Source organism: Aethalodelphis obliquidens, unplaced genomic scaffold (genome assembly GCF_003676395.1).
Source record: "Aethalodelphis obliquidens isolate GAN/ISIS:26980383/991018 unplaced genomic scaffold, ASM367639v1 scaffold82, whole genome shotgun sequence".
In the NCBI taxonomy this organism is placed as follows: Eukaryota; Metazoa; Chordata; class Mammalia; order Artiodactyla; family Delphinidae; genus Aethalodelphis; species Aethalodelphis obliquidens.
In genome coordinates, this window is record NW_020838026.1 from 4,359,178 (window position 1) to 4,380,069 (window position 20,892).

At 42.2% G+C, this 20,892-nt stretch overlaps 1 protein-coding gene across 2 annotated transcripts in view; it reads right to left on the reverse strand.

The window, feature by feature from the left end:
- TMEM45B (transmembrane protein 45B) overlaps nt 1-19,469 on the reverse strand; it is a 30,701-nt gene extending 11,232 nt beyond the window's left edge. The window contains exon 1 of one of the 2 annotated variants that reach the window (XM_027093010.1): nt 19,376-19,469. The gene's annotated coding sequence lies outside the window, so the exon portion shown is untranslated. Of the gene's footprint in view, nt 1-15,801; nt 15,843-19,375 lie in introns of those variants that run through there. The other variant, XM_027093011.1, reaches the window with a different exon arrangement.
- Between the last annotated feature and the right edge of the window lie 1,423 nt (nt 19,470-20,892).

Below are 20,892 nucleotides of genomic sequence, written 5' to 3' on the forward strand. Positions count from 1 at the left end.
CCCACCGACAATGTATGAAGGTTCCAGTTTTTCTACATCCTTAACAACAATTAATTATGTCCATCTTTTTTAGTTCAGCCATCCTAGTGGGTGTGAAGCGGTAGCTCATTGTTTTGTTCCATTTTGCTTCCCTAATGATTAGTGATGTGGAGCATCTTTTCATGCATTTATTGGGCATTTGTATATCTTCTTTGGAGAAATGCCTATTCACATCCATTGCTCATCTTAAGTTGGGTTATTTGTCTTTTTATTGTTGGGTTGTAATAGTTCTTTATATATTATAGATACAAGTCCTGTATCAGATACATGACTTGGAAATATTTTCTCCCTTTCTGTGGGTTGTCTTTCTTGATTGTGTCCTTTGAAGCACAGAAGCTTTGAATTTTGATGAAATCCAGTTTATCTTTTTTTTTCTTGTTTGTACTTTCTGTGTCATATCTAGGAAACCACTGCTTAACTCACCATCATGAAGATTCACTCCTATGTTTTCTTCTAGTATTTTTATAATTTTTGCTCTTATGTTTATGTCTTTGATCCATTTTAATTAACTTTTTAGGTACGGATCCAACTTTATCCTTTCGCATATCTAGTCATCCCAGCCATTTGTTGAAAAGTTTCTTCTTTCCCCCATTGAATTGTCTTGGTGGCCTTGTCTCCCCTTTTACTCTTGAAAATGGATTTCATCAATCTTCAGGGGAGGGCTTTGCCTATAATAATGTCAAACTGTGGTGAAGAAAGAGTAATTTAGCTATTGTGACACATATATTAACTATTTTAATAGAGTGTTGGGACAGTAAAGGGAGGACTCCAGTTCAGCCTGAGGGCAAGAGGAGGAAGATTACAGAGGGAAGTGTCACTGAAGCTTCCTTGAAAAACAGGTAAACACAGGTAGTATGCGTGGAGTTCTAGGCAGAGCAGACAGCACATGCAAAGGCTGAGAGGCAGCTGCAGCTAATCATCTCTGTGGCTGGGTGGAGCTGCTCACTGTTTCTGCCCTGCCATCCCCACCGTCTTTACCGAAAAGACCAGGTGGCTTTCTCTTCCTTGGGGGGAATGCATTAAGCCTCGAAATTCGATTGGGAATGGAAAAAGACAGTCTACTTAAAAAAGTCAAAGACCTTGACTGAGTCCTATAAACTCGCCGAATCTCAGTACCCCTCCTTCTAAAAAGGGACATTAATGTCTACCTCACAGGGATCTTGTGAGGGTTAACTGAAAATGTCCAGCAGCTAACTAGAACAAGTGTGTAATAAATGTCAGTTTCCTGTCTTCTCTGGTGCTCTTATACCCATTCCCGCAGTCCATGGGGGAGAAACCTGGGCTTCTCTCTTAGGAGAAGTAAATGATTGAACCAAAGCTGCTGTCCTTTGCTTTGAGTGGCTGACCCTAAGGTGGGGAAATCACTGTTGAACCTTTACCTCACCTTGGAGAGGGTGGCGGTTGAGCGTATTTTTTTTTTTTTTAAATGGGAACGGGAAGTGTGTTTGGTCAGTAGGGAACAGGTTATGGGAAGAATATGGCATATTCTTTTACTGCAGAACATGGTTTTTATACTTTCTGAATCTGTCCTTGCCAACGGAAACACTCAGATGGTTTCTGGTCTGCGTTTACTTTGGAATACAACCAACCATGCCTGACTCAGCTTTCTGTTCCTCTGCAAATAACAAGGTTGATACCCCTCGTTGTTCTATGAGCTGCTTGTTAATAGAATGTGGAAGAAGCACAAGGTGCAGTGTTGAAAGTTCCAACAGGCTGATGTGACCATGGCTTAGTCCTGAACTTCAGGCACGGTGTATCCCTGCTCTACACTAGCCTGAGAGGCCTTAAGCAACTCTGAAGTCCATCACTCGTCTTCAGATTTTGACAGCTTCTGTGTCATTGTTATTTTCTCTGTGGGGCGGGTCCTTGAACAGCATGGTCAGAAGGAGTAAGACCGGAATGAGTCTGAACCTTGTTCTGGCATGAATTCATGATGATATGGAAAAGATCACCATGAACAAGAGCTCAGTGACCTCCTAGCTCGGTTGGGTTCCTAAACAAAAGATGTTCTCATTTCTGCTTTTCCACCCGCCCCCCCACGTGCACCTATGAAATACAAGAGTCAGTGCTGCGTGCTGAGTAAATAATCAAATGAATAAGAAGGGATCCCTCCCATCAGGGAGTTTATAATCCAGCAGGGAGCTGTATACTTGTGAAAAATTGAACGTCATGAGATATACTGACAGCAGTGCTTGGGGACATGAGTAGAAAGTGAATAACTTTCACCGGAGAATCTGAGAAGGCTTCACGGAGGGGGCTGGCGTTGGATCTGGGCGTTTCTCGATTGCCTCTTTCAAACTCTTGAGAATTAGGCGATCTTACTGGAATCTTGAATTAAGGACTGAAGAACAAATCTAGGCTAAGTTCCATTATTTCTCAAGCTCTAATAAAGAACTTTGGCCTCTGAGTCAGAAGACCTGGGTTCTAGTCCAGGTTTTGCTGTGAACTTCCTCTGTGATCCTGAGCACGATATGTAAGCTCTCAGGATCAGAATGTCCTTGTCTGTTAAATGGGTATAGTTTGGAAGAGGTAACCTCCATGGCCCTTCCTAGTTCTAAAATCCCTCTTCTGAAATGAAAAATGAAAAGGAATTAGAGCAGGTTGAGTCATGGCAAGGGAAAATGGAACTCAGGTTATGGATGTCAACAACAGAGATGCAGTTACCAGTTGCCGCTTCAGCATACGTTAGAGTGAAAGGGGCATCTCTGGACTTGAATGGTTGGCTTATTTTCCAAGCAACAAGCAAAAAAGTTGAGTATATTTCCCTTCGTTCCCTACTTTCTGCTTCACTAGCAGCCCTTCTTGCCATGTGCAAGTCTTCCTCCCGTCTCCCGTAGACTAGTCTTTGAAAACGCATAGCTTCCCTTAAACCTGAGTTCAGCCAACTCCAGGTCAACCTTTTCTCTCATTCTGTTAACACTGAGAATGGAATATTGCCTGCCAGGTCAGTAAACAAAGGATGTCACCGTGGTCAGCGATTGCAGCCACCACCAGACAGTGAGCTGGTGAGCCCTGAGGGGACTCAGGATGAGAAAACACAGGATACTGGCCCCAGATAGCTGAGGTGCACATCAAAGGAATGATTTCAGTGAGCTCAGACTCTTGCATCTTCCCATCCATAGAAAAGCGCTAAATTCCTTAACTTGGGATATCTGGCTTTCTTTAATTTACAATAATTGTTTGACGTTCAGACTACCTGCCATTTGTTGCAAAACTCCTATATATCCTAGCTCCCCCCTCACCTCCTTGGAGCACTTCTCTCAGGGTTACTTGAGATGCTGCCTCGTGGGCTTGAAGTGCTAAAAATTCCCACCAAATAAAACATAACTCGCAACTTATAGGTTGTGAATATTTTTTAAGTTGATAACATCATTGAGACTAAGGCATCATCATCTCAGTTTCCTCTCCTTCACCTACAAATTCATACATACCCACACCCATTCTTCTCCTCAGACTCACCCCTTCTCTCATGGACCATCCTCCATCTGTGCTTCTGATTTCATCCTCACCTGTGCTCTCTAGGCCTCGTTCTGTCGATGTGAACTTCTCTCACCCTTTATAGCCTTTTCCCCTTCGACTATGACCAGGCCCAAGACTTTTTCACACAAAATAATAACAGAAAAAGGAAAAAGAACAACCGTGTGTCCTTCTTCCTATTTACTATTTCAATCATAAGAATAATATATCTAATGTATATAAAAGGTACAAAGGATAATTTAACAACTGTGTTCCACGAGCCAACTTAAGAAATAAAACATTCCTAACATCCTTGGGGCTTCCTGTTTGTTGACCCCTCCACCCCTCCTTTTTTTTTTTTTTTTTTTTTTTTGGCCGTGCCATGCGGCATGTGGGATCTTAGTTCCCTGACCAGGGATTGAACCCGTGTCCCCTGCAGTGGAAGCGTGGAGTCTTAAACACTGGACTGCCAGAGAAGTCCCCCATTGGCCCCTCCTTGACCATCTCCCCCTGCTTCCCCTCAGAAGCAACCATCATCATGAATTGTGTGTTGAGCATTCACTTCTTTCTGCTTTACTATATACTGCATACATTTACTATGTACATTATCTCCAAGCAACATATAATTTTTCAAAATTTTACACTTTATATGTATTGTCAGAATATGTGGATCTTTGGGGAGAGGGATAAATTGGGAGATTGGGATTGACATATACACACTACTGCATATAACATAGATAACTAATAAGGACCTGCTGTATAGCACAGGGAACTCTACCCAATGCTCTGTGATGACCTATATGGGATGGAAATCCAAAAAAAGAGGGGATATATATATACGTATAGCTGATTCACTTTGCCGTACACCTGAAACTAACACAACATTGTGAATCAACTGTACTCCAATAACAATTAAAAAACAGAAAACATGTAGATCTTCTCCTCATCATCTCACCCAGTTAGTAGCCAATAAATAACTTTGATAATTATTTATAGATAATTAAAAACAATCTTTAATATTAAAAATTACTTGAGAAGTCATTAATTATTGAACTTAATTACCACTTGAATGACATTTTCTTTGGATAGAAAGGAATTTGGGTGGTTTTGTGTAATGCAATCAGATATTGTCAACATCAGTTAAGTTTCTTGAAAAAAACCTGGAAAGACAATTGCTGACTCCATTTGGTCCACCCTCTTCACCACCACACTGAAATTGTATTCAAATGCCCTCTGTATTGTTTCATCCAATGGAAATCTCTAAAATAGTATCTAATAGACCTCTCTTCTGTTCCCGAGGCTGCTCTGTAGTTGACACTGTCAACTAGTCACTTATCCTTGATATTATCTGTGCCCTTTGGCTTTTGTAATGCATCTCTCCTGGCTCTCTCTGTTCATCTGCCACAACCTTCTTCCTCTCCTTTAACACAAGCAGCCTCGGGTCCATTTTATGCGTCTTCTTGTCTCAAGAACTCACACCTACCCACGGTTCACCTTCCACATGCACGCTGATGACTCTGGGACTCTGGCCCTGACCGCTGAAATTTCAGACTCACATATCTAACCACCTGCTGAACGGACAGACATGAATGGAAACACAAAGCTGCTTCTTGGACACCTCAGAGGCAACATGTCCCAAACTGAATTCCCCATCTTCCTTCCCCACCAGATCAGCTTCTCTTCTGTATCCCAAACTCAGGTAAGGGCTTAGCATCCAGTCACTCTCAAAGCCAGAATCCTGGGAGGAGGTCGTCATCCTAGATTCCCCTTTGTCCTTTGCTCTGCCCTGCAGTGTCCCAGTTCCCCGAGAGACTAGACATTCTGCTTATTTTGCGTCCCCAAATTTTCTGGTGTTCTCCCTTTCCCTTTGATGCCTACAGCAGTGATCTCATTTAGGCTCTCGTGGTCTTTTGCCTGGACTACTGCACCCCCTCTAGTCCTGCCGTCCATAAATCCTTCCACTCTGCAGCCACCGTCACCTACTTACAGTGTGAATCTGACTACAACACGATGGAATTTAGAATATTTCTTTGACTAACCACCTCATGGATTTGCATTGCGTGTCCCCAGGTCTTGGCTGTTGGTGTGTGTATCCAGCTTCATCACCCATTTCTCCCCACCACGACCTTTAAAGTATGCGCTTGACCTGTGCTATTCCCTCCCCCTAGTATGTCGTTCTCATTTCCTCTTCACCTGGCTTACTTTTACTCAGTTTTCAATAGGTGGGCTTATCTCCTCTGGAAAGCCTTCTGGAACCTCCAGGTCGGGCTATGTGCTCCACCTCTATGCTACCATACTACCTCAGACATCTTGATTTTTATCACTTACTGTTTCATATTAAAATTACACATTTACATGTCTTACTAGACTATAGCTCAAGAGCAGAGACCTTATCTGCTTCATCTTCAACTGCCCATGGCTTAGCACAAGCCTTAACATACAATTATAGTTCCTGGTCTGAACTGAACTGATGCAACTTAGCTTTGATCCTGAATCGTAGGGAACTATCTCCTAATCCAGGCATTAAGAAGGTTGCTGGTACCATTGCTTTTCCATATAATTTTTCAGCCTAGATAAGTCCTTACAAGAACATCTTACAAGTGCTGTGCCTCTTTGGCTGGTGTGGGGAAGCCCCTCCTCCCAAAGATCAGGTCCAATATGGCATACCGTTCTAGAGTGTCAGGTTTCACCAAAAGATTTTTGGAAAGAGATGTGTTTTGAGGTAGCCTATTTTTTTTTTTTTTTTTTTTTTTTTGGCATTTAGAGAGGCTTCACCTTATGCCAGGCTGTTCCTTGCTAAGCCTCTGTGTCGAGGGAGCACATGTTCTATGGTGACTGGTAGTGTTTGATAAACACTAATCTACGGGTCACTGTATTACGCTGTAGCCTAGTTCTTGTTCTAGAGCCTTCCATATAAAAATAAACAACCCCAGTGAGACCAAAGCATAGAAACGATCTCAAAAACAGGCAGAAGAGAGAGATTTTTCCTCCTGGGCTGAGTGAGGTTTGAAAAGGTTTCCCTCAGGCAGGGTAGGTCTTCAGAAATTAGTACACCACCGTACTTTGTACAAAATATGCCAGGTGGTAGATAAAGGAAGGGGAGGGAAGGTAGGAAAACAATGTTAGAACCAAACAAAGAGAAGGTTTGGGTCAAAGTGGGGACCAGATCAGGGAGAGTGGAAGGAAGTGAGGGACAGGACAGCAAGGCACAGAGCACGAGGAGGGAAAAGAGTCAAACAGAACTGTGGCTACAGATGGGATGGAGGTGGGGTGTCTGCCGAAAACCCAAGAAACTATTACATCTTTAGTAAGGTGATAACGGGGCGTTTTCACCCCTGGAAATTCTACCTGGAGTCCTGAGTTTGAGATCTTCCCAGTCTGGGTTCTGACAGCTGTTTCACACATCAGATTTGAGAATGAGGTAGAATCCTCCCAGAGGGAGTGACAAAAAGATGCAAAAGGAACAGAGGAAACAGCAAGGGGACAAGTAGGAAGGGCTAATTTAAAATGGATAATGGGAAAAAAACCCAATAAATTGACAAAGGAAAAAATAAATTTAAAAAATGGATAATGGAGTCAATTCAAGCCATGTGTGTTCAGTGTCTGTTATGTATCAGGCATTGTTCTGGGGGGGTGGAGGATCAGAGGTAAGACTGTGCCCCAGCCTTCAAGGAGTTTGCAGTCTTCTTTGAAGGTGTCTGAGAAGGAAAAGCCAACAGTAGAAAATCCAGTATCTAATGCTTTCATCTTCCAGTTAAGAGGTCTTTGAAAGCTAAACCAAGAATCATTCCTGTACCATTTCTGTTACCTGGTGCTATAAAGCTTTCTCAGCAAAAAAAAAAAAGAGTGACAAATCTGCCCCAAGTTTTGATTGTCACACGTCAGGCTGCACAAGGGGAAAAGGATATGGATTTGGAGAGTTTCTTCAAGGGCAGAAACTCTGTCCCCAGATCTATCACCAAGACATCCTCCAGAAGTATCAGGAAAATATCTTCCCCATATAACCTCCTAAAGAAAAATACTAGGCTAATATACTTTTCCATCATAATTAAATCTTTTCCCAAATGACCTACTAAGACAAACACTATCCTGATATGGAACTTCTCCAAAAGCCCTAATTTATCCTGCATTAATAAGTATTTCCTTGTTGGTGGGTAATGAATGTTTTGCAAATGGTTATTACAAAACAATTATACATGTGCTCACAGGACTTTCATTGCCCTAGGATCTCAGACGTTTTTTTTTGTAATAGAAAAAAGCTTTGTCTCTGGAAGCTTTCTGATGGTCTCTGTGCTGTTGATAGAAGGTGATGCATAGAGGGGCACAAAAGCACCAGGTACTTCAAAGCAGGGGGGCGGGGGAGTCAAGAACAAATTCTGGTTTTGAATCCTAGACTACCACGGAGCCACCTCAAAACAGGAACCTCTACTATTAAACAAATTACATAATAAATCAGTCTAAGTTATCAATGGCCTTCTCTCAAACAAGAATAAACGGGTTTCTAATGAGAAACTGATTGTACTAGAAAGCTGCTAGAGACATAATGATAAGCCATCCAAAAAAGCCTGCTCTGCCTAATCACTCTGCAACGAGGCTCTCCCATCTACAAGACACACTCACAGACTGCATGTTAGTACAACATTCTTAAACGTGGACATTTGAATACTGCTTCCAACATGAAAGACAGAACCAAAACAACAGAAAAGGGGACTTTGAAAATAAACACAGACATTGTAGGCAGCTGAAGAAAACTTTTAAAATGCAGAAATGATAGTTAATTTAATATTTTCAGAGAAATATGAGGAGATACTGCATCCATGAAATAAGAACAGGATGCTATTAAAAAAAAATTGGAAGTTCCCCTCCACCCCAAATTAAAGCCCTTGGGAATTAAACATATGGTGGTAGAAATGCAAAAATTTAATAGAAGGGTTGGAAGATTTATTAGAACTAAATGACAAGATTCAAGACAGATTCAAGAGATCCAACATCTAAGTAATTAATATAGTTTCAGAAACAACAGAGGGAATTATATAACAGAAGAACTGAAGAACATGATTTTTAGATTGAAAAGGTCTTCAAAGTACCTAGAACAGTGACCAACCAAACAAGAAAAGCCCAACATCAGCTTACAACATTGTGAAATATCAGGACGTGAGGAAAAAAGAAAAGAAAACCCTACAAACTTCCAGAGATTAAAACAAAATATAAGAGGTCAAAAATCAGAATGGCATTAGCTTCTCAAGAGCACTATGAGAAGGTGGAAGGAAATGGAGCAATGCCTTCAAAATTCTGAGGGGAAATTATTTTCAGTTCATCAAACCATCAGTCAAGTGTGAAGGAAGAAAGATGACATCTTAAGCGTGCAATTTCTCAAAAACCAACCAGGTCTTGTGGGGCCTGAATCTTACCCACTTTAAGAAAAAGTCCCCATTAGGAAACTTGCACAAGCCTCTTAGATAGCCTCATCCACCAGAGGGCAGACAGCAGAAGCAAGAAGAATTACAGTCCTGCAGCCTGTGGAACAAAAACCACATTCACAGAAAGACAAGAGGAAAAGGCAAATGGCTATGTACCAGAAGAAGGAACAAGATAGAACCCCAGAAAAACAACTAAATGAAGTGGAGATAGGCAACCTTCCAGAAAAAGAATTCAGAATAATGAAAGTGAAGTTGATCCAGGACCTCGGAAAAAGAAAGGAGGCAAGATTGAGAAGATACAAGAAATGTTTAACAAAGACCCAGAAGAATTAAAGAACAAACAAACAGCTGAACAATACAATAACTGAAATGAAAACTACACTAGAAGGAATCAATAGCAGAATAACTGAGGCAGAAGAACGGATAAATGACCTGGAAGACAGAATGGTGGAATTCACGGCTGCGGAACAGAATAAAGAAAAAAGAATGAAAAGAAATGAAGACAGCCTAAGAGACCTCTGGGACAACATTAAATGCAACCACATTTGCATTATAGGGGTCCCAGAAGGAGAAGAGAGAGAGAAAGGACCTGAGAAAATATTTGAAGAGATTATAGTCAAAAACTCCCCTAATGTGGGAAAGGAAATAGCCACCCAAGTCCAGGAAGCGCAGAGACTCCCATACACAATAAACCCAAGGAGAAACATGCGGAGACACATAATAATCAAATTGGCAAAAATTAAAGACAAAAATTATTGAAACAGCAAGGGAAAAACGACAAATAACATACAAGGGAACTCCCATAAGGTAAACAAGCTGATTTCTGAGCAGAAACTACAAGCCAGAAGGGAGTGGCATGATATACTTAAAATGATGAAAGGGAAGAACCTACAACCAAGATTACTCTACCCGGCAAGGATCTCATTCAGATTTGATGCAGAAATCAAAAGCTTTACAGACAAGTAAAAGCTAAGAGAATTCAGCACCACCAAACCAGCTCTACAACAAATGCTAAAGGAACTTCTCTAAGTAGGAAACACAAGAGAAGAAAAGGACCTACAAAAACAAACCCAAAACAATTAAGAAAATGGTAATAGGAGCATACATATTTATAATTACCTTAAACATGAATGGATTAAATGCTCCAACCAAAAGACACAGGCTTGCTGAATGGATACAAAAACAAGACCCACATATATGCTGTCTACAAGAGACCCACTTCAGACCTAGGGACACATACAGACTGAAAGTGAGGGGATGGAAAAAGATATTCCGTGCAAATGGAAATCAAAAGAAAGTTGGAGTAGCAACACTCATATCGGATAAAATAGACTTTAAGATAAAGAATGTTGCAAGAGACAAGGAAGGACACTACATAATGATTAAGGGATCAATCCAAGAAGAAGATACAACAATTATAAATATATATGCACCCAACATAGGAGCACCTGAATACATAAGGCAACTGCTAACAGCTCTAAAAGAGGAAATCGACAGTAACACAATGATAGTGGGGGACTTTTAACACCTCACTTACACCAATGGACAGATCATCCAAAATGAAAGTAAATAAGGAAACAGAAGCATTAAATGACACAATAGACCAGATTTAATTGATATTTATAGGACATTCCATCTAAAAGCAGTGGATTACACTTTCTTCTCAAGTGTGCATGGAACATTCTCCAGGGTAGATCACATCTTGAGTCACAAATCAAGCCTCAGTAAATCTAAGAAAATTGAAATCACATCGAGCATCTTTTCTGACCACAACGCTATGAGATTAGAAATGAATTACGGGAAAAAACCAAAAAACACAAACACATGGAAGCTAAACAATACATTACTAAATAACCAAAAGATCACTGAAGAAATCAAAGAGGAAATCAAAAAATACCTAGAGAAAAATGACAATGAAAACATGATGATCCAGAAGCTATGGGATGCAGCAAAAGCAGTTTTAAGAGGGAAGTTTATAGCTATACAAGCCTACCTCAAGAAACAAGAAAAATCTCAAATAATCTAACCTTACACCTAAAGGAACTAGAGAAAGAAGAACAAACAAAACCCAAAGTTACCAGAAGGAAAGAAATCCTAAAGATCAGAGCAGAAATAAACGAAATAGAAACAGAGGAAGCAATAGCAAAGATCAATAAAACTAAAATCTGGTTCTTTGAGAAGATAAACAAAATTGATAAACCATTAGCCAGATTCATCCAGAAAAAGAGGGAGAGGACTCAAATCAATAAAATTAGAAATGAAAGAGGAGAAGTTACAACAGAAATACAAAGCATCCTAAGAGACTACTACAAGCAACTCTATGCCAATAAAATGGACAACCTGGAAGAAATGGACAAATTCTTAGAAAGGTATAACCTCCCAACACGGAACCAGGAAGAAATAGAAAATATGAACAGACCAATCACAAGTAATGAAATTGAAACTGTGATTAAAAATGTTCCAACAAACAAAAGTCCAGGACCAGATGGCTTCACAGGTGAATTCTAACAAACATTTAGAGAAGAGCTAACACCCATCCTTCTCAAACTCTTCCAAAATTGCGGAGGAAAGAACACTTCCAAACTCATTCTATGAGGCCACCATCACCCTGACACCAAAACCAAAGATACTACAAAAAAAGAAAATTACAGACCAATATCACTGATGAATATAGATGCAAAAATCCTCAACAAAATACTAGTAATCAGAATCCAACAACACATTAAAAGGATCATACACCATGATCAAGTGGGATTTATCCTAGGGATGCAAGGATTCTTCAATATACACAAATCAATCAATGTGATACACCGTATTAACAAATTGAAGAATAAAAACCATATGATCATCTCAATAGAAGCAGGAAAAGCTTTTAACAAAATTCAACACCCATTTATGATAAAAACTCTGCAGAACGTGGACATGGAGGGAACCTACCTCAACATAATAAAGGCTATATATGACAAACCCACAGCAAACATCATTCTCAGTGGTGAAGAACTGAAAGCCTTTCCTCTAAGATCAGGAACAAGACAAGGACGTCCACTCTCACCAATATTATTCAACATAGTTGTGGAAGTCCTAGCCACGGCAATCAGAGAAGAAAAAGAAATAAAAGGAATACAAATAGGAAAAGAAGAAGTAAAACTGTCACTGTTTGCCGATGACATGATACTATACATAGAGAATCCTAAAGATGCCACCAGAAAACTACTAGAGCTAATCAATGAATTTGGTAAAGTTGCAGGATACAAAATTAATGCACAGAAATCTCTTGCATTCCTATATACTAATGATGAAAATTCTGAAAGAGAAATTAAGGAAACACTCCCATTGACCATTGCAACAAAAATAATAAAATACCTAGGAATAAACCTACCTAGGGAGACAAAAGACCTGTATGCAGAAAACTATGAGACACTGATGAAAGAAATTAAAGATGACACCAACAGATGGAGAGATATACCATGTTCTTGGATTGGAAGAATCAATATTGTGAAAATGACTATACTACCGAAAGCAGTCTACAGATTCAATGCAATCCCTATCAAATTACCAATGGCAGTTTTTACAGAACTAGAACAAAAAATCTTAAAATTTGTATGGAGACATAAAAGACCCCGAATAGCCAAAGCAGTCTTTAGGGGAAAAAAGCGGAGCTGGAGGAATCAGACTCCCTGACTTCAGACTATACTACAAAGCTACAGTAATCAAGACAGTATGGTACTGGCACAAAAACAGAAATACAGATCAATGGAACAAGATAGAAAGCCCAGAGATAAACCCACACACCTATGGTCAGCTAATCTATGACAAAGGAGGCAAGGATATACGATGGAGAAAAGACAGTCTCTTCAGTAAGTGGTGCTGGGAAAATTGGACAGCTACATGTAAAAGAATGAAATTAGAACACCCCCTAATACCATACACAAAAATAAACTCAAAATGGATTAGAAACCTAAATGTAAGACTGGACACTATAAAACTCTTAGAGGAAAACATAGGAAGAGTACTCTTTGACATAAATCACAGCAAGGTATTTTTTGATCCACCTCCTAGAGTAATGGAAATAAAAACAAAAACAAATGGGACCTAATGAAACTTCAAAGCTTTTGCACAGCCAAGGAAACCATAAACAAGACGGAAAGACAACCCTCAGAGTGGGAGAAGATATTTGCAAACAAATCAATGGACAAAGGATTAATCTCCAAAATATATAAACAGCTCATGCAGCTCAATATTAAAAAAAAAAAACCCAATCCAAAAATGGGCAGAAGACCTAAGTAGACATTTCTCCAAAGAAGACATACAGATGGCCAAGAAGCACATGAAAAGATGCTCAACATCACTAATTATTAGAGAAGTGCACATCAAAACTACAATGAGGTATCACCTCACACCAGTTAGAATGGGCATCATCAGAAAATCTAGAAACAACAGATGCTGGAGAGGGTGTGGAGAAAAGGGAACTCTCTTGCACTGTTGGTGGGAATGACAGCCACTATGGAGAACAGTATGGAGTTTCCTTACAAAACTAAAAATAGAATTACCATATGATACAGCAATCACACTACTGGGCATATACCCAGAGAAAACCATAATTCAAAAAGACACATGCACCCCAATGTTCATTGCAGCACTATTTACAATAGTCAGGTCATGGAAGCAGCTTAAATGCCCGTCAGCAGACGAATGGATAAAGAAGATGTGGTACATATATACTGTGGAATATTACTCAGCCATAAAAAGGATCAAAACTGGGTCATTTGTTGGGATGTGGATGGATCTAGAGACTGTCATACAGAGTGAAGTAAGTCACAAAGAGAAAAACGAATATCGTATATTAACGCATACATGTGGAACCTAGAAAATGGTACAGATGAACCGGTTTGCAGGGCAGAAATAGAGACACAGATGTAGAGAACAAACGTATGGACACTAGGGGGCGAAAGCGGCGGGTGGTGGTGGTGGTGGTGGGATGAATTGTGAGATTGGGATTGACATGTGTGCACTGATGTATAAAGTGTATGACTAATAAGAACCTGCTGTATAAAAAAATAAAATCCAAAAATTAAAAGAAAAAAAAAGTCATTGAATTACAGAGTTGGGTGTGAAGGTGAATATTTACATTGAGGAAAGAAATCACAACAAACAGGAGCCATGGAGATTCAGGGCTCTTTCTTTTAAAATCTCTTTAGAAAATTGACCAAAAATGCCTCTCGATGGCAACCTGCCTCCCTGCCCACATCCCCGACAGCTTGCAGTGATTTGCAGCCCTCACAGTGGCCCCATGACTTCATCAGCTCCGGGTGAAGCTGCCTCTGCCTCCATGCATCCTTCCCCAGGAAACTATGCTCCAGCAGAACCAAGGAACGGAGTCCAAGGCATGGACTCCAAGGGACAGGAATCCTGTACAATCCACAGGAGGCCAATGAGGGAGCTTCCAGGGTAACAAGGGGCTCAGAGAAGGACCAGTTCCAGAGAATGGGGGGAGCTGGCTGAGCAGGGATTTCCCAAGGGGAAAAAAAAAAGAAAACTGGCTACTTACTTGACGTTGACTAACTCTACTGTGAGGAATTTTACCATCCTGTCGAAGGCTGAGCAAGAATTAGTAATGAGTACTCAACACTTAAGCAACTGAAGATGTAGCAATGACTAACTCCAGGACGGTAGAAAAGGTTGTACAAGAGAGGAGATGTAAAAATCATGGTTTATCATATGGCTCAGTTGTGAATAATATTTACGTAGTCATAATAATGCAAACACTAAAGATTACTATATCGAAAAATATTATGATATAACTTGATATATTGGGAACTTTCAAGAAAGAGAAGTGAATGTGAGGTAGAATTATGAGGGTATAAGAGAGCTAAAGCCACATCCTTCAAGGTAGGATGTCAGTAGATATTATCTAGAACTGTGTGTGTGTGGCCGGGGGGTGGGGGGAAGAGCCAGTATTTGCATGTTATTTGGGAATATGATGGTAAACATGAGAAAAATGTAGCCGAAAGCATGGAAAGTAGTTGCCTCTGGGGATGCAGCTTAGTATAAACTCCATAAAAACCTCGTAGAACTTTTAAGACTATACATTTATTTGTTTTGACCAAAACAGAGAATTAAAAAAAGAAAGTGATGCCCCAAGAGGAGTGAGACAAGAAAGCTGTTGGAAATAAAACGAAGGCGCCTCTGCTAAACTACCCCAAGTTCAGTGTTTTTCGAGTTGTGGTCCTTTGACCACCTGCATTCAAATTACCTGCAGTGCCCGTTTATCATTCAGATTTATAGACCCATCCCAGACCTAAGTAATCAGCATTTCTCAGGGCAGGACTTGGAACCTACAATTTCAAAAAGTTCCCCTAGACCCACTGCATTATCTATTGCTTTTTAGTAAACCAAACAACAAAAAATAAATAAAATGAAAAAGAATAACAGATGTATAAACAGAGTCAGTGACCCATAAAAAGCACCATGGCAGACACTGCTATTTGCTTACCCGATATCCATTCTTCCTAATTAACAGAATCCCTATTTTGTTGTATTGGCAACATGTCCAACGAAAACACTGGATTTTCTCAGGCTCCTTACAGTTTGGGGTAGTTGTGTGACATAGTCTTTATACCAGTGAGATGTATAAGAGGGCTACTGGGTGGAGCTTCCAGGGAAGATCGTAATATTACAGTAAGTCCCCTACATACAAACGAGTTCCGTTCCGAGAGCGCGTTCCTTAAGTCCAATTTGTAAGTCCAGCTAAGTTAGCCTAAGTACCCAACTAACACATTCAGCTATATAGTACTGTACTGTAATAGGTTTATAATACTTTTCACACAAATAATACATAAAAAACGTACACAAGAAAATAAAACAGTTTTAATCTTACAGTACATACCTTGAAAAGTACAGTAGTACAGTCCAACAGCTGGCATCCAGGGTCTGGCATCGAGTGAACAGGCAAGAAGAGTTACTGACTGGAGGAGGGAGAGGAGGTGGGAGATGGTAGAGCTCAAGGACTGACAGAGGGCAAGCTGCAATTTCACGTGAACTAACTTACGTGATTGGACATGCGAACACATGTTCGCATCTTTGAAAGTTCACAACTTAAAGGTTTGTATGTAGGGGACTTACTGTATTATCAAAAAGGGACAGACTCAGCTGGTACATGCCTTCTGCCCTTCTTTCTATTAAGCACAGAAGAGGTGCCTGTCCTTCAGTGAGGACAAAAGCGTGCTAAGGGTGGAAGGAGCCTGCTCTGGCCCTGGACTTTGCACCTGCAGACCTCTGGTTCTCTGAGAAGAATAAACTCCTTACTTATTAAGCCCCCAGAGTGGGGTCTTCTGTGACTTGTAGCTGAATGAAATCCTGATGACATTCATACTTGTTCAAATGTGCATTTGATATACTGTACATTGAACACATTTTTTTGAGTGCTTTGGGCACTGTGCTAGGAATAATACAACGGGCCAGACAAATAAGGCTCTTTCCCTCATGGAATGTGGAATACAGTTAGAGTAGAAGAATCTACAGGTGTCTGAGTCCAGGATTCATTGGGGCTATAGTTTGCTGTCACAGACCCTAAAGCAACAGAGTCAATCGAAATAAACCACTCGATTTATGTATGTAGGAAATCCTCAGGGGACCACATGCCAGAAGGAGCAATAGTCTGGACATTGGGAGACCTAGGTTTTCTCTGTAATTCATTAGCGAAGTACATTTGGGGAAGCTACGTGGGGTGACTGCTTAATTTTTCCCGAATCCACTTTTCTTTGAAAAACAAGAAGATTGGGCTCAGCTCTAAAATATTTTGTGATTACATTGAACAACGATGGCCATGAAATATACCAGACAAGAGAGTTTCTAAATTTAAACTCTAAGAGTTCAAGTCAGAGGATATATTAAACAAATCACAAACAACTGCCCACTCCAAATTAAACAAACAAACAAAGGGAAAAAGAACATGCTGCAGGGAGTTCTGGTTTGAGACCCGGCTTTGCCACGTAACAGCTGAGTAACCCTGGGATGGACACGCAGTGTCTAAGTCTCAATTTCCTCATTTATAAAATATGAAGCAATTATACTCCAATAAAGATCTATTAAAAAATAATAAAAAAATAAAAAGCATACTAAAAAAAATGTAGGGCTATTACTCTGACCTCAAAGTGCTAAGGAAAATGCCTGGTACTCTGTAAAGCCCCATTATGATTTGATACCAGCAAGATATTGATAATGGCTTAGAAATCTAAATCCTGCTAGGGGAATACATGAGTGTGCTTTGATGTTTTCAGTTTAATTCTTCATTACACAAGGCAGATAGATCTTTTGAGTTTCCTTATGCCTGCCATAGTGTACCTTGTGACCTTATTTTTCCATAAGAGAATAGGCAAGAGAAACAGAAACAGCTAAAGTTGAAATCATCTCTGTTTGTTTCTAGCCCCAGTAAAGGTTGGGGGAAAGGGTTGGCTGGTTAAAAGGGAAGCTGGGTTCAAACGAAGTGTGGGAATTACATCACTTACCTGCGGCCTCTAATTGTCCATATTCAGTACGGTATAGTATTGTGAATAATCTGGGTTTTGCCTTATAACCTGTCTCAAGTGTAGATGGGAAATTTGTCTACATATGCAGCCATTAGCTGACGACGCAGTCATGACTTCCATTCTCTTACCCACAATTATAAAAAGTTTTGCAGTAACAGGAACTTTGGCTATGGGAGTGGTTCTACACATGGTAAAATTGATCGTATCCATTTTCAACAAGCAGATGCGTTTGAGAGAAAGAGACAATCTTTTGATTACAACCAACGTAGGTAACATCTGTACTTTGACCAACTGAGCATGGCAGCCAAAGTGAACGTGAAGGTGGTGGGGAGATAAGAAAGCAGAATTCTTTCTTCCTCTTTATCCAACCCTTTCGCCTCAGCCCTTGCCAAATCCCGACAATTTCAAAGTGCTATTTGCTAAGATTAGGCAAGACACACAACCAAGGATATTGGGGAATACTTTACATAAAATTACTGGTGCCAAACGTGAGATTCAGTAACTTCACCTAGTCCATCACAACCAACATTCCCCAGAAGGGTCGGGGAGGAACCCGCAGAATATAAGGAAAAATGCAGAGTATGTGATAAGTGGTAATACTGTTTCCACCGCCCATGGAAGAAGTGCGAGGAAATCAAAGGTCTTTACAAAGAAAACTGAGTGCTTGCCTCCTGTAGTACCAGAACAAATAATGCATAACCAGAAATAATGCCTTTTTCTCTGCTTATGTCAGGTGCTCTCCCCTTGTAAAATTAAGGGGCCTTATTCAACAAAGCCCTCATATCAGTTCCATATCTTTTCCAGAAGCTTTAGGAACAGAGGGTAACTACATCATATTATTAAGCAGAGGAACTCTCACTCAGGAAGAGCTCAGTCTGAAGCAGGCCGCACCCCCCTATCTCAGAGTGTGTTATTTTTCTCCCCAGCAGTGTTCAACATGGTACAAAACCCAGAATATACTGATATGTTGCACATCTGGTTAAAAAGAGTACACGTTTCCTTTAACAATAAGCCGTACTACTTATTGAAGTGAATGCAAAAACACAGGTAAAATTCTTTTGTCACTTTATGAGCCCAGCAGAGCGGTGGGTAGGGCAACGGGGCAGACGGCCAGGGATGTGGGGAAAATGGCAGGCGAGGGCAGTGGTGGAAGAGAACAGGAAGGAAGTGTTCATTTCTGGCTAAAATTTTTAAATTGTTTATTTCATAGGGGTTTCCGTTGCTGCAGCACAACCCTTCTTACATGGAGGGCTAGCTCCTGTCTCCGGAGGTGATCACTCTGGACCCAGACGGGGACACCTAAAACTATGTTCAGGCCCCACTAAACCTCTCCAACCACTGCTAACCTTCCCCCTTGACCCCTCGCATCCCTCTGCCCACTGGCCTGTCGGTGAAAGCTAAATAATGGCTCAGGGGACATTATCTGTCAGTTGCCTCTCACTGTTAGCCTCAAGGCTTGCTGGCCTAAGGAGAGTATGTGGTGGGCGCATTCGCGGGGGGCGGGCGGCGCCGGCCCGGGGAGGGTCGGGGTGGAAGTGCCGCCGCTGCGAGCCGCGGACTCAAGACAGCTCCGGTCTCCGGGCGGGACACGAGTCATCACCGCGGGGGGTTCCGATCCTCGGGGCGGAACGGAGGGCAGGGGCTTCACACTTGGAAGCTCCTCTCACCGGGCGACACGGTCGCCCTGCCAGGCCGGGGTCGCGACAATATTCACCCCAGGGCCGCTGGCGATCGGCCACAGGTGCGCGGGCGCGGAGGGAGCCTCCCAGTGCGGCCCCACCTCCAGCCCCGAGGGGGCCCTCGGGTCAGCTTCCCCACCCCTGGACCTCCAGCGCCTCCCTGCCCTCCCCAGCCGAGACCCCTCCCCTGGCCGAGCCCCTCCGCGTCGGAACCCCTCCGGGCCGAGCCCCCTGCCCGCAGCCGGCGTCTCACCTGCGCCGAGCGCCTACGAGCCGTCAGTCCGTGGCCGCTTTGCGCGCCGAGTGCAGCTGCCACCCCGCAGGTGCGAGCGCCCCTCCCCACCCGGCCGCCGCCAGCCGGTCCTCCCCCAACCCCGACCGCCCCTCCCCGCACCTGCCCGGGGGCTGGGCTGCCCGTCTCAAAGTCCGCACTGTCCTCCACGCCCCTGACAACTCCCGCCGGGTTGTTTCCTGGCTCCAGACACTCCCTAAGATGTGTGTTCCAACAGGGGCCGGTTCCCAGGCACGTAAGGCCAGCCGTGACTAACTTTGACCTCCTATGATGCAAAGCAATGAACAGAGCCTGGGAGGTGACAGCGGAGGCTGGCTCAAGGAAGACCGTTTAACAAGCCAAGCAATCGTGGTGAACAGGCCTGCCAACTAGGCACGGATCACCCTCCAGCAAAGGAAGGCTCTGGTGTCATATCCCGGACCAGTTTTCTAGGTTAAGCTTGATGTCGTATTCATTCAGCAGAACTGCCAGCAAATCTGCGTGCCAGGTAGACACAGTTCTAGGCTCTGGAGACACAGCTGCAAAGGAGCTAATGGCCCTGCCTGGAAGGAGCTGCTCCTAGGAAGGAAGGCGTGGCTTTGCAGTGTCATGTGGTCTCCATGCCCTCATCTCTACGTTAAGTGGTTGGCCTAGTGGTATAGTTTCCCACCCCATCTGTTGGTCGTAATCCCTTGTGGAAGTTAAAATAACGCAAGAGGTAGGCTCCATCTCAGACCACTGATCCGAATCTGGGGGAGGAGTGTGGGCAGATTCAGGGGAGCAGAGGAAGTCGGCTGAGAATGGAGCCTCCAGGTCTCTAAGATGCCTTCCAGCTTATTCCATTGTTGTAGGCACTGGAAACCAGGAAGGCTTCATGGAAGACATGCTGTATTTAGGTTTTAGAGAGAGGCAACAGCAGGGTGGAAAGAGGACAGGATCCCCAGTGCAGCTTCTTTGGATCACATAGCTTTTCTTTTCTCTAAAGCCAAAGTCAAAGGAAGGCACTTTTGAGCATAAGGCATAAACCTGAGCAAAATTTTCCTCTATAAATAGAGTGCATGAGGCCTGGTGGAAGGAGATAAAGCAGAGGCAGGGCTGTCGGTTAAAAGGCTAATGGAGCCACACACTTGAGATGGACAGTGTGCCAGAGCCAGGAGCTGGAGAGTACCACTTTAATTTCCCATCAGCGTGGGAACTGATTTACCCATTAGGCCTCATCCTGGCCCTTGCTCACACCCACTGCTTGTGAAATGGATGGTAAGGCGGAGTCCTGGATGCCTGTTACCCTGGGAAATGCTGTGCCTCTCACCAGACCCCTGCTGTGGTCAGGCTTTCTCTTCAGTAATGGTCCCTTTTCCTCTAAGGCAACGATGATGAAATAAATGTGTGACCGCTTAGCTGTAGTCACAGGTGGGTAGAGATGGTTCTTAACATTGAAAACCCAGAACTAAGAAAATTACTTCTGCCTCAAATGATAATATCCAAGAGCCAGGACAAAC